Below are 13427 nucleotides of genomic sequence, written 5' to 3'. Positions count from 1 at the left end.
TATGGTTGCATTTCCTTAGTTGAGGTTCCCTCCTTTTGTATGACATTAGCTTGTGTCAACTTAACATAAAACTATATAGCACACCTTTGAAATCAGTTTTGTTTTAGATTCTTCAGAACACATTTCTAAACCATAGATATATTTGACTAGCTTAAATAGATTTTGTATTAGTTATTTTTCTGTTGCTGTGATAAAATAGCATGACTGAAAGCAATTTAGGTCCAAAGTTTATTTTGGCTTACAGTTCTAGAAGGATAGCATTCATTATGGTGAGGAAGACATAACCGAACAGGAAGCTAAATTATCATGTCTTTCATCACATAAAGAAAGAAGAGAGCAAACTGGAAATGGAGTAAGGCAATAACTCTAGCAAACTGCCACCTCCTTAAAACCCCATAATCTCCCCCAGAAGCACCACCAGCTGGGGACCAAGTGTTCAAACACATAAACCTGGGTTACATTTCTCATGCAAACCAAACAGCTTGCATTTGTTGATGAGATTACAAATTCTACCTTCAGGATCAGAGTGAGAGAGAAAAAAATCCCTCATTATTTACCATATGTTACTATAATCATGGCATCAAGGGTATCAACAAAATTTAAACAAATATTTGTGAACTCCTCTCTCAGGCCCATTTCTTCCTAACCACTGTAGTTCTGAGAATGGGATTTCCTCCTTCCTCCATCTCTGGCATGTAACACAATAAATAAAAGACCCACAGACTGATATTGGGGTTGAAGCTTTAAGTTGAAGATCAGAAAGGCAAAGCATCTGGCCACTAGCTCTTACTTCTACTTCAGACTGAAAGACAATCCTCAACTTGGCTGAAGAACCCTGAGACTAACTACTGAAGATCCTGCCCCAATCTTTTCCATCTTTCTTGTGCTGGGATTAATGGCATGAGCTCCGTTACTCTTTTAGACTGATTCAGTCTCCTGTATCCCTGGGTGGTCTTGAACTCAAAGAGATCCATTTGCTTTTTCTCCTGAGTCCTGGAACTAAAGTTATGTGCCACTATTGCCTGATCTCTATAGTTTGAGTGTGACTTTGCTTTCTGAATCCTCAGACAAGTTTTAATATATCATAAATAATATATTACCGCACTGGCATGCTGAGAATCAGAGCTCAGTACAGCTGTCTCTCTGTCCCTCTAGTCCATCACCATCCCATGGGATACAGGCAAATTCTAATGTAACAAGGTGCTATGGGAAATACTGGATTTTTGACAACTGCTTTCAACTCAGAGATGTCTTCTTCAAAATTCTTGCCCTTATACATTTTCTGCTTCAGTCTCTCTATGTCGCTGTCAAAAATACAGTCTTATAAAGAACATCTGACAGTATTCATACAACATAAATTCATTCAGTAATGGTACATATTTCCCAAAGGATATGCCAACAAAATAAGCAAAGGGCCATAAATTACTACTGCTGCTGTTACAACATCCATGGAGTGTGGGGGGCAGAATTATTATATCAAGTTCAAGAACATGAAGTGAGCTTAGTGGAGACTTAGCTGAGTACAAGGACAATCATGGATGACAGTTGCACACAATTGAAGCATTGTCTTCCCTTCAGAACAACAGCATGGAACATAAATTGAACATTCTATTCTTTTTAGCCACCAGATGTACTTGAAGAAATCTAGATATTTAGTCATTTCCTAAAGACTAAGTGCTATTGAAAATAAGAACATATGAACACAGTGTAAAATTCTGATTTGAAAAGGATGTTTTGAAAGTTATCCTGTGGTATATACAGATAGATAATGATCACAATGCTGTATATTTATTTCTTTATCGTCTGGAAGAACTTATTTTAAAGTATTGTTACTTGGTGTGCTGCCAATGTTTGACAAAGCTGCTAACCAAATGGTAATAATAGTTGGAAACTTCAAGAATGTCACACTGGGGGATAACAGCTCTGGAAATACAAAACAAAACAAAGACAAAGACAAAAAACAAAAAAACCTGTCCCTCCCTGTGAGTACAAAAGGGAAGGGAACATGATCAGGAAACTAAAAGACCCTCACTGAAAGCATGTACTGAAATATGTAGGCATAAATGTAGTGAATAGGAAGATGTAGGTCTGACTGTGAATGGCATGCTATAGACAGACAAGGGATGCTGTAATAGCAGAAGAAATGAAAAAATTAATTTTGGGTTGTCAACACAGAGCAAGTAACCCAGACATACAAGTGTGTGTGTGTGTGTCTGCATGCCAACAGATAGATGATAGATAGATAGATAGACCAATAGATAGATGATATATATTTGTGTGTATATATATACATACACATATAATATAGATGGATGGATTCAAAGATAGATAGATAGATAGATAGATAGATAGATAGATAGATAGATAGATATAGACAAACAGAGGACAGACATAGAATATCAGATCTTTGTGTTTGATCATAGGTGAAGGACCAGAAGAAAAGGCAGAAGAGACAACTTTGACAGTGATTTGGAACCATAATTTTAAGTCTTGGACAGTACTTCTAAACCAACTTAATTAAATGTGAGAGGAAAAAAGGAATTTATTGGAATTATGGTGGAGTGTCTCATCCACAAACTACACATCGTAAGACAGAAAGGAAAGGAATGCATCCGAATTTCATACAACTGTCACCAGCTCGGAGATATGTTCATTCTGTCGGTTGACTTCATTATTCTCATAGTGTTGTCTCAGGAATGGGAAACTCAGACGTGAAGCTATTGAATACTATATCTAGATTCAGCTTCTGGAGACTGGAGCTCATTCCCCTTACTTTCTGATTCAAAAATATGGAAAAGGCAAATGAATTCACCCACTATCCCAATGTAATACATGCATGGATATACTGTCTGCGTGTGGTGACTGAGATAGGTCCATACTTTCTTCCAGGATTCATCATAATGGAGAAAAGAGGCAGTAACAATAAAATAAATGCATGAGAAATGCGTGTGAGTAGTTGTTTTGAAAAGAAGCAAAATAGAGTAATGAGTAAATGTATGACTGTGGAAGGAGTTGTGAGGAGACAGAATTTTAAACAAGTCTAGTGGGACAACAGTCATCTCTTAACAGTGAAAGCAAGCTGAGATTTTAAACAAAGGAAACATAAAATTGGGAGAGCTAACAGAGACATGTTTGATAAATTAGAGAAACTTAGGGTAGTGAATGAAGAGAGTGAGAGAGTGAAGTCTGAGGCAAAGTCAGGAACTAGTCTATGCAAAAAGCTTATGAGGCGTGTAAATAATAATAATAATAATAGTAATAGTAATAAATTTCAGGAATTGTAAATGAACTAGAAGACAATTCTGAATGCCAGGGTAAATGTAAAGAAGGAAATTAAGGACATGGAGCACCAGGGTCTTGCAGTCATTTAGGCAAAATATACTGGTGAACTTGGATTGTTGACAATCAATAGTCATCAAGTGTATTTAGAAAATGTTTCAGAATGAGGACCACAAGGTCTTGCAGATGACACAGATGCGAGAAAGCAGGAAAATCCCTAGTTTTGGAGCATAAAGAATACCAATTACTAAGATAGAAAAGTCCAGAGTATGAACTGGATGGTCTTCATTATTATTATTATTATTACTATTGTTATTATTACATAGAATTTATTGATTTTTTGGGAATTCCACATCAAGCACCTGTAGCAAACCGCAGTGTGTTTGCTGCTATGGTGCTGCCATACTTCACAACCATCCGAGGGTATGGGCTAAGGATGTAAATGAAGATAAAGACAGCGGCTCTTTCTTACAAGGAGAATGGTGTTTATTATTACAAGGGTGGAGCCTTAAATACCAAAGGCAAGCATGGTGGAAAAACACCAAGGTCAGAAGTCTAGTCCCAGGGCCAAAACAGGAATTGGCATTTAGACGAAGGATGGATGGAAAACAGGAACTTGCATGCAGGCCTAACTGGGAGAAGCGTTAGCTAAAAGCTCCTAGTAACAAGCGGTCAACAGAACCCCCATTGGGGAAGGGTGCAACATGCACCCAGATCACTCTCACTTCTCCGTCCTACTAGATTCATGCCTCTACACTTGTGAACTCCGGCTGACCCAAAAGAAAACAAGTCCAACCTGTGTTTCCCATATACTTACTGGAGCATGGTCAAACTCCTAGTAGCCAGCCCCTTAAAAAAAAAAAAAACTAAGTCCTTCCCCGCCTGTACCCCTGCCAATTGTGGAGAGCTGCACTTCAGCATCCTAATCACAACTTTTAACACTACTTCAATGACTTTACATCCAGGTTATTACTTCTTTTGGATGTTGAGGGTAGTGGTTGTCATAGAAACCTTCCATTTGTGAGTCTATAGTCATTGATGCCACTGCAAAACTGGCTTCCTTGTCCTTTACAGTCAGCAGGAGAAAGTACCATGGACATCCACATGGTTTCTAGTGTCAGCACCTGCCCCAGACCTCAGCATGGTCTCTGGTGGCAGTACAGATCACAGACAACAACACAGCCCTTTGCCACTGCATGGACCACAAATGCCTTCATAGCCTTTGGTGGCAGCATATGCCAAGGACATTGACATGGGCTCCAGGGCAACATGGGCCATGGATACCAATATGGTCTCCAGCGGTAGCCTGGGCCATGACCATCAACATGGCTTCAAGTAGCAGCACAAATCACTGACACCTGCCTGGCCTTGGTGGTAACATAGGTCATGAATATCAACATGGCTTCAGGTGACTGCACAGGCCACTCACATTAACATGGCCCCTGGAGGCAGCAGGAATCACAGATATCAACATGGCCTCCAGGGGTATAGACCACAGACATCTGAATGGACTTTGGTGGTAACACAGGCCATGGATATCAACACAGCTGCAGTGGGATCCCAGACCAGACACGGTCAAGAAGAGCAGGCTTTAATAGTTGGATGCACAGACTGTGGTGTAGTATCTAGATATTACATTTTATCTGTGTAGTTTAGACCACGGCACTACTACACACTCAAGAAAGTTATTAACATTTAGTTGTCTCCACCTCTGGACTTAAGGATTTACATTTTTCTATACTAGCAAGTTGATAGTAACTTTTTCATTTTGGGATAAGGACAGACAGCAGTTTCTAGAAAATCAAGGAGGAAGCAGGAAAGCTAATGGAAGTATTGCATATATATGGCAGATACGATTGGGCTTACATACAAATGTGCATATACATGTATGTGGTTTTATATATAATATAGACACTTATCTATGTGTGCCATTATATTGTATTCACACTAATACATATGTAGGGACATATGTCTATGTATGTATTCATACATACACATAATATTACCTGTATTAACATGAATTCATGTTCACCATGGATCATGTTTGAATCAAAAGCCAAGAGGTACAGGCAAGATGTGCACCTAACATACATTCGTTTATATGCTGCCTTGTCCATATAATGGGAAGGAATTGGATTTTAAAATTCAGTCTATCAGGGTTTTAAACCATTCCACCTCATCTAAAAAAAAAAGGAGATCCCCTGAAATAATGATGGCTACTATTTCAAATCCTGAGGATTTGTCAGGAATGATCTGCACAGTCCATCTTTCTGCCTCACTCACCAAGGACATTTGTAATGCTGACAAGGTGTCTCTGTCCTGCAGGTGGTTATCATCTTTACAAAACAGAGCTCAAGAGAAAGAAGCTTGTTTTCCTGGACTAAGGTTCAAAGACCTCCTCTGAGCTCCTCTCCTAACACCTTTGTCAACTGGTATGATGTGAGATTCTTGCTGCTTCCTTTCTGTTCCTTCAGGATGGTTTTAATCTGTGGATTAACGATCATCTCCCCTGGAAATCCACTTTGCATTTGTATAATTTGGTTAAATGACATATGTTAAGTATCTATATTCATGGTTAATGCATAATAGGTGCGCCAGTGATGACAGCAAGTTGTGAACCATGCAGTTAGTGTCACTTGTATAAATAAAAATAGGAATTTTATAAAAGCAGATTCTTCACCCGTATATTTTGTGCTTTTCGTAATAAATGTTGTCAATTTATAATTTGTCTGTTTTGAGCTCATGGGTGTTCATCACGCGACTCTGAGTGCATCTTGAAATGGCCCACAGTGATCACCTACATACTTCTATTTTTCAGGCATTGATCTCACTGTCGAGTTCAATGCCATATCAGAGTCACTGTGAAAATGACCATTTTACCTGGAAGGAGCCAAGAAAAGATTAGTTGTTTCCCTTATGAATGGTATAAAAATGTCTTTGTGTCTTTCTCATAAAGGTATTACTTTTAGTAAGAGTTTAGAATATAACTTTGGTAAGTATTTACAGGAGTTACTGTCAATGTGAAAGAAAATATTAGATTACATACCATGAACGACATAGTGGACATGAAGCAGTGACATCTAGAACTGAAACATAGGCTTCTCCAACCAGAAGTATCAAACATGCTGAAGGACTCATCTCTCTCTCTCTCTCTCTCTCTCTCTCTCTCTCTCTCTCTCTCTCTCTCTCTCTCTCTCTCTCTCTCTCTCTCTCTCTCTCTCTCTCTCTCTCTCTGTGTGTGTGTGTGTGTGTGTGTGTGTGTGCATGTAAGCCAGGTGTTATGTGTATATGTGAGTGTAACTGTGATTGTATAGGTCAGAAGTTCATAAGTTCATATTTATATTGGAGTGTATGTGGGATACACACACACACACACACACACACACATATATATATATATATATGTGTGTGTGTTGATGTGTGTTGGGCAGGTGTGGAAGTCAGAGGTTATATGTCCTTGAGAGTGTGTGCATGTATGTCTGTGCATGTATACTCAGAACTCATGTGTACATGTCAGTGTATGTGGGGGTACATGTGGAGGCCAGAGTCTGAGGTATATGCCTGTGTGTTTCCATGTATTTATGCATTTGGAAGCCAGACATTAAAGTCACATGTCTCCCTCAATTACTGTCAATCTTATCTTTTTATAAAGGGCCTTTCACTGAACTTGGAGCTTGAAGATTGGGCTAGACTGCTGGGGAGCTGAACTCAAGTCTTCATGTTATCAGAAAACGCTTGTACTGGCTAACCCACTTTTCCAGTTCTCTCTTTGGATTGACAGGTGCCTGCAACATCCTTACTTCTAAGCTGTACATACATTACAAAACTATTTTGACTATGAGGTTAGAAAGGCTCCCATCACAGAAATAACTCCCTTTCACCTGAAAGTTTGTACTAACACTTATTTTTGCCATTTTTGACTTGACAAAGTAGAGACTATCAAAAATCTATTGACACTAATGACAGTGATTAAACCTTAAAATAATGCCAATTAATGAAAAATTTTGCTTTTCTAAAATGTAAAAATTAAAAGTCCTTTTAAAAACACTAAAATAATGATAAAATTAGTATCAGATATACACACATATATAAAACACATGCGTGATTTTTAAAGGATAGTTCTTTGATTAAATTAAATTGCTAGCTGTCAGAACCATATTTTTAAAAAAACTGTAATACTTAGATGTGTACACATGTAAAATGAATACATTTATTCATGTAAATTCCATTTCTGTAGACTTCTGCCACCTCAGCACCAAAACTTTTATTCCAACTGCTTAAAATTGAACAGTTAACTGAAGCATGAACAGCTGTAGTTCCTGAGCCATTTCAAGACAGCACAATCGCGTACTTAACCGTTTGCTTTACTTTGTAAGTTTCTACTTAGCTCCCCTTTGCCAGTTTCCCAGCCTGCAAGCAGCAGTGAAAGTTTCATCCCGCCACATCTGGATATATTGCTAATGCTGGGTATGGGCAGCTCTTAGAGTGGGTGAAAGTGAATTACAAACTGGAACCATTATTATGACGTCCAACTAAGGGCCCGTGGGTGACAGTGAAAGCTCGTCTCTAACTGGCTGCGAGGTGAAATGCTGTTTGACTAGCGTATGGGAGCTCACCCTCTAGACAAGTCAGAGCTCCTTCCCAACTAAATGTTTCAATGATTACTTACATTTTTTCTTATATTTATTTTTGTGCATGTCTGTACATACATGTTTCTTTGCACACAAGTGAAGGCATGGTAGCAGGTGTCTTTAGTTACTGAGCCATCTTGTTCAAACTTGAATTATTTAACTCTGTCAATGCTGCATGTTAGCTGGCTGCCTCTGTTTCCAAAGCAGCATTCTCCTTAGTAGGAACATAAACAATTATAGCCCTGATTTTTTTTTTGGCCAATCTTTGCTGAATCTCTCCAGGCACTAAAAATAGAAATGCAACTTGGAGAATATTCATTAAGTTAGGTCACTCTGGATTTATTCATTAAAATAGACTATATATATAGACCAAAATGAGACACAGAATCACAAATATGAGAGTAGAACTATTTAAAGCTAATGTAACTGAAAATAAAGTGGCTATTCACAGAAATGAGCAAATCTAAGCACTCAAAAGTGGCCTGTGCTGTAAGTTATAGGCTGACAGACCTAACGATGCTCAGGGTCACTCATGAGTCACATGTTTATTAAAGTAAAAAGCTGAAGGCCTGAAAGATGATTCTGCATCTGAGAACACTTCCTGATCTTCCAGAGGACCAGATCGCATCCCTAGCACCACAACGGGCATCTCACTACTCCACAGAACTCCAGCTCAAAATATCAAATGCCTCCACCCATGCTGGCACCTGCGCTCATGTGCACAGTCACACAGTCACACAGAATTAGGAAATAAAACTAAGAAACAAATCCCCTTAAACAACAATTCTCTAACAGGTTGAATATCAAGACAAGGCATCTCATGTATTTCATAATGCAAGATGGCAAAATAATTCAAAATAAACACTCAAAAGAATGAGAAGCTGTCTAAAACTTTTAAAGTTTTCTTGTAGAATTAACTAGCATTGAATTTTGTTATACAGAATACATACACTTTATTATCCGATGTCTTTAGTCACTGGGTTTTCCAACCTGTCCTGACTGTTTCTTTCCTTTGATGGAACTGAACACGGGCTCCCACCTGATCTCAATGCACATTGTCTCAACACTGAGTTTGGAGGTGTAGACGTGTTGACTAATGAGATGTGATTTCTGGTGTGCTAGCCAGTTTGAGCACAAATCTTAATTATGACACTTATTCTGTTTGGGCAGCTTTCTAAGAACTGTATTTGACTTATTTATTTATTTATTTATTTATTTATTTATTTATTTAGCATCCCAACCACAGTTTCCCCTCTCTCCTCTTCTCCCAGTCCCTCCCTCTCCCCTTCCCTCTGCTTCCACCCAATCCTCTCCTACATTCCCATTCAGAAAGAAGCAGGCCTCCCACGAGTATTGAAAAACCATGCCATATCAAGTTGCATTAAGACTAAGCACCTCCCCTTATATTACGGCTGGGCAAGGCAACCCAGCTCCACTATTAGGGGTCCCACAAAGAAGACCAAGACACACTGCTGTAACACATATGCGGCATGCCTAGGTCAGCCTCATGCAGGCTGCCTGCATCTTGTTTCAGGCTCTGAACTCCTATGGGTGGCATTAATTGATTCTGTGGGATATCTTGTGTCCCAGACCCCTATGGTTCCTACAATACTTCCTCCTCCTCTTTTGCAAGATTCCTCAAGCTCCAGTTAATGTCTGACTATGGGTCTGCATCTGTTTCCATCCATTGCTGGTTGAAGCCTCTCTGATCACTGTTGGATTAGACACCAATCTCAGTGTATAACAGAATAGCATTAGGCATCACTACACTGACATCTTTTTTCCTCCTGTCATGTTCGATTCTATCCTTAATTTCTGGATCATCCAGTCTGTGGGTCTGCATTTGATTTTCTTTGTCTCAGAAACAGGAATAACGATCTTTGTTGACTTGTTTTGTCTTGTGGTTGTTTTCTGTCACTATGATGAAATGACTGAGGCAATCAATTTACAAGGAGGAAAGGATCCTTCCAGCTCACAGTTTTACAAGTTTTTGTCACTGATTGGGTGGATTCATCATTTCGGGTCCTGAGATCTAGTAGAGCAAATTGTTCAGCTCTAGAGACCAAGGAGCATGGAAAGACACAAAAAGACAGACTAGGTACCAATATCTGCTCAAAGGCTCATGCCTGTGACCCAGCTTTCTCTCACAAGGTCCCATTTTTTTTGCAGTATTATTCGTTTTTATTTTTATGATTTTTTTAGGAATTGATTTTTTATTTTTAAATTTAAATTAGAAACAAGGTTGCTTTACATGTCAATCCCAGGTCCCTCTCCCTCTCCCTTCCCTCCTCCCATGACCTCCCACCAAACTCCCCACCCTGCCCTCCCCCAATTCCCACTCCTTTCCCTCACCCTCCCTGGGAGGTATCCATAGCCTGTCATTTCATCCAGGGCAGGGCCTAGGCCCTGTCCCCAAGAGTCCAGGCTGAGAAAGCATCTCTCATTGTGGGATAGGCACCCAAAGTCCATTTGTATGTCAGGGATAAATACTGATCTGCTACCCAAGGTCCCATAGATTGTCTAGGCCTCCTCACTGACATCCACATTCAGGGTGTCTGGATTAGTCCCATGCTAGATTCATGGGGTTCATGAGCTCCCCCTTGTTCAGGTCAGCTGTTTCTGTGGGTTAAACAAAACCAGTCTTGACCCCTATGCTCATCAGTTCTCCCTCTCTGTCACTGGGTTCATTGAGTTCAGCCAGTGTTTAGCTATGGGAATCTGCCTCTGTTTCCATCAGTCATTGATTGAAGATTCTGGTTCTCTGGCAGTGGGATTGTAGGCTGACACTCTCCTGATCCATGTCTAAAATTGATATATGAGTGAGCACACACCATGTTTGTCTTTTTGTGATTGGGTTACCTTACCGAGGATAGTTTCTTCTAGTGCCATCCATTTGCCTGCAAATTTCAAGATTCCATTGTTTTTTTTTCCACTGAGTCATGCCCCATTATGTAAATGTACCACATTTTCTCTACCCACTCTTCAGTTGAGGGGCATCAAGGTTGCTTCCAGGGTCTGGCTTTTACAAATAATGCTGCTATGAACACAGTAGAATAGACATCCTTGTTGTATGAATGTGCATCTTTTGGATATATGCCTAAGAGTGGAGTTGCTGGGTCTTGTGGTAGACTGATTCCCATTTTCCTGAGGAATCTCCATACTGATTTCCAAAGTGGCTGTATGAGTTGGCACTCCCATCAGCAGTTGAGGAGTGTCCCCCTTTCTCCACATCCTCTCCAGCATAAATTGTCATTGGTGTTTTTTATTTTAGCCATTCTGACAGGAGTAAGATGGTATCTCAGAGTTGTTTTGATTTGCATTTCCCTGAAGGCTAGGGATATTGAGCACTTTCTTAAGTGCCTCTCAGCCATTTTAGACTCCTCTATTGAGAATTCTCTATTTAGTTCTGTAGCCCAATTTTTAATTGGATCCTTTGATGTTTTGGAGACCTGTTTCTTGAGTTCTTTGTAAATTTTAGAGATCATCCCTCTGTCAGTTGGGAGTTAGTGAATATCTTTTCCCATTCTGTGGGCTGCCTTTTTGTCTTGTTGACTGTGTCCTTTTCCTTACAGAAGCTTCTCAGTTTCAGGAGGTCCCATGTATTAATTGTTGACCTCAGTGTCTGTGCTGCTGGTATTATGTTCAGGAACCAGGCTCCTATACCAATTGGTTCAAGGGTACCTCCCACTTTCTCTTCTAAGAGGTTCAGTGTGGCTGGATTTATGTTGAGGTATTTGATCCATTTGGACTTAAGTTTTGTGCATGTCTATAGACATTGATCTATCCCCATTCTTCTACATGCCAGCATCCAATTAAGCCATCACCATTTTTGAAGATGCTTTCTTTTTTCCATTGTATATTTTTAGCTTCTTTATCAAAGATTAGATGTCCATACATGTATTGGTTATTATCAGGGTGTTCAATTCGATTCCATTGGTGTACCTGTCTAATTTTGTGCCAATACGAAGATGTTTTCAGGGCTATAGCTCTATCATAGAGCTTGAAATCAGGGATGGGATTGCTTTTTTGAATAGGGTTGTTTTGACTATCCTGAGTCTTTTGTTTTTCCGTATAAAGTTGATTATTCTCCTTTCAAGGTCTGTGAAGAATTGTGCTGGGATTTCAATAGGGATTGCATTGTCTGTAGATTGTTTTTGGAAAGACTGCCATTTTTACTACATTGATCCTACCTATTCAAGAACATGGGAGATCTTTCCATTTTCTGGTGTGTTCTTTAACTTCTTTCTTTACAGAATCAAAGTTCTTGTGATACAGGTCTTTCATTTGTTTGATTAGAGTTAGTATTTTCCATTTTTACTCTTAATTGCTAGCTACCTTAGTACGATTATTAACTCTTCCTTCATTCCTTCCTTTCTTTCTTGTTTCCTTATTTATGAAATTATAATATGCTTACATTTTTCCCTTTTCTCCCTCCAAACCCTGTCACATATCCCTCTCTATTACCCTTAAAATTTTTGGCCTCTTTTTCCCTAGTTGTTATTGCATGCATATAACACACACACACACACACACACACACACACCTAAATATATATAACCCATTGAGTCCATAGAGTGTTACTTGCATGTTTATTTTCTGCGTTGATCTTTTGGCGCTGGTCCAGCAGTTGGTGTGCTCTTTCCTGGGGAAGACCACCTCTCTTACTAGCAGGTTTCCTCGATTGCCTACAGCACTTTGTACAGGACTGAAACCTCACAGCTTTCCCCATTCACTGTGTAAGCCCTACTTCTTAAATGCTCCTGAAACATGCAACAGTGTTACAAGCTGGCATACAAACTTCTAATTTACTAGGCTTTAGGACACAGTTGTCCAAATCTGAACAATGTAGCATTAATAAAGACTAGATAACTAACACATTAAGGAGCTCATAACCAGTCACACATACATCAAGCTCCCAATAGCTAGCATTATCCCACAAAAATGATTGCTATTATTTTCATAAAATTAAAGAACGGCAATGACTTGTGACTTACGTGCAATTCCTAGAAACACCATTTATGCTAGAACACTTTTGGTAATATTTGGTCGGTATTTCATGAGATCTTTATATACTATTACTCAACAATTTGACATGGCAAAACTGAAGATATGATTGGTTATTTATGTCTGTGGGTTTAAAGAATAAAAGAGCCCTACAGAAATCCATCCTTTATTTAACAGAAAAGGAAACGTTCCTCCGTCAAAATGGAATTAATAATCCCTTAAGAGGTGCAGCAGCCATGGTGGTCATGAGATACTTTTGAAATGTCAGTTTCAGAAAGCTGATCAAACGCCTAGATTTTATAAATGAGGAAACAGAATCAGAGAGTTTAAATAGCCTACCCAGAGTTTGTAAGAGGCAATGTGTCATTATTTACTAGGAGTATTTCATCACTGCCCGAGTGACCTCCAATAACTTTTTCACCCACTCCCAGCCCCACTGTCCTCATTGGTATAATGAGTACAATCTAGCAATATGACCATTGGAAATATTAATAATCTATTGCATGGGTAACA

This window comes from Mesocricetus auratus, unplaced genomic scaffold (genome assembly GCF_017639785.1).
Source record: "Mesocricetus auratus isolate SY011 unplaced genomic scaffold, BCM_Maur_2.0 Super-Scaffold_100015, whole genome shotgun sequence".
In the NCBI taxonomy this organism is placed as follows: Eukaryota; Metazoa; Chordata; class Mammalia; order Rodentia; family Cricetidae; genus Mesocricetus; species Mesocricetus auratus.
Note: the sequence above shows the minus strand (reverse complement) of the source record.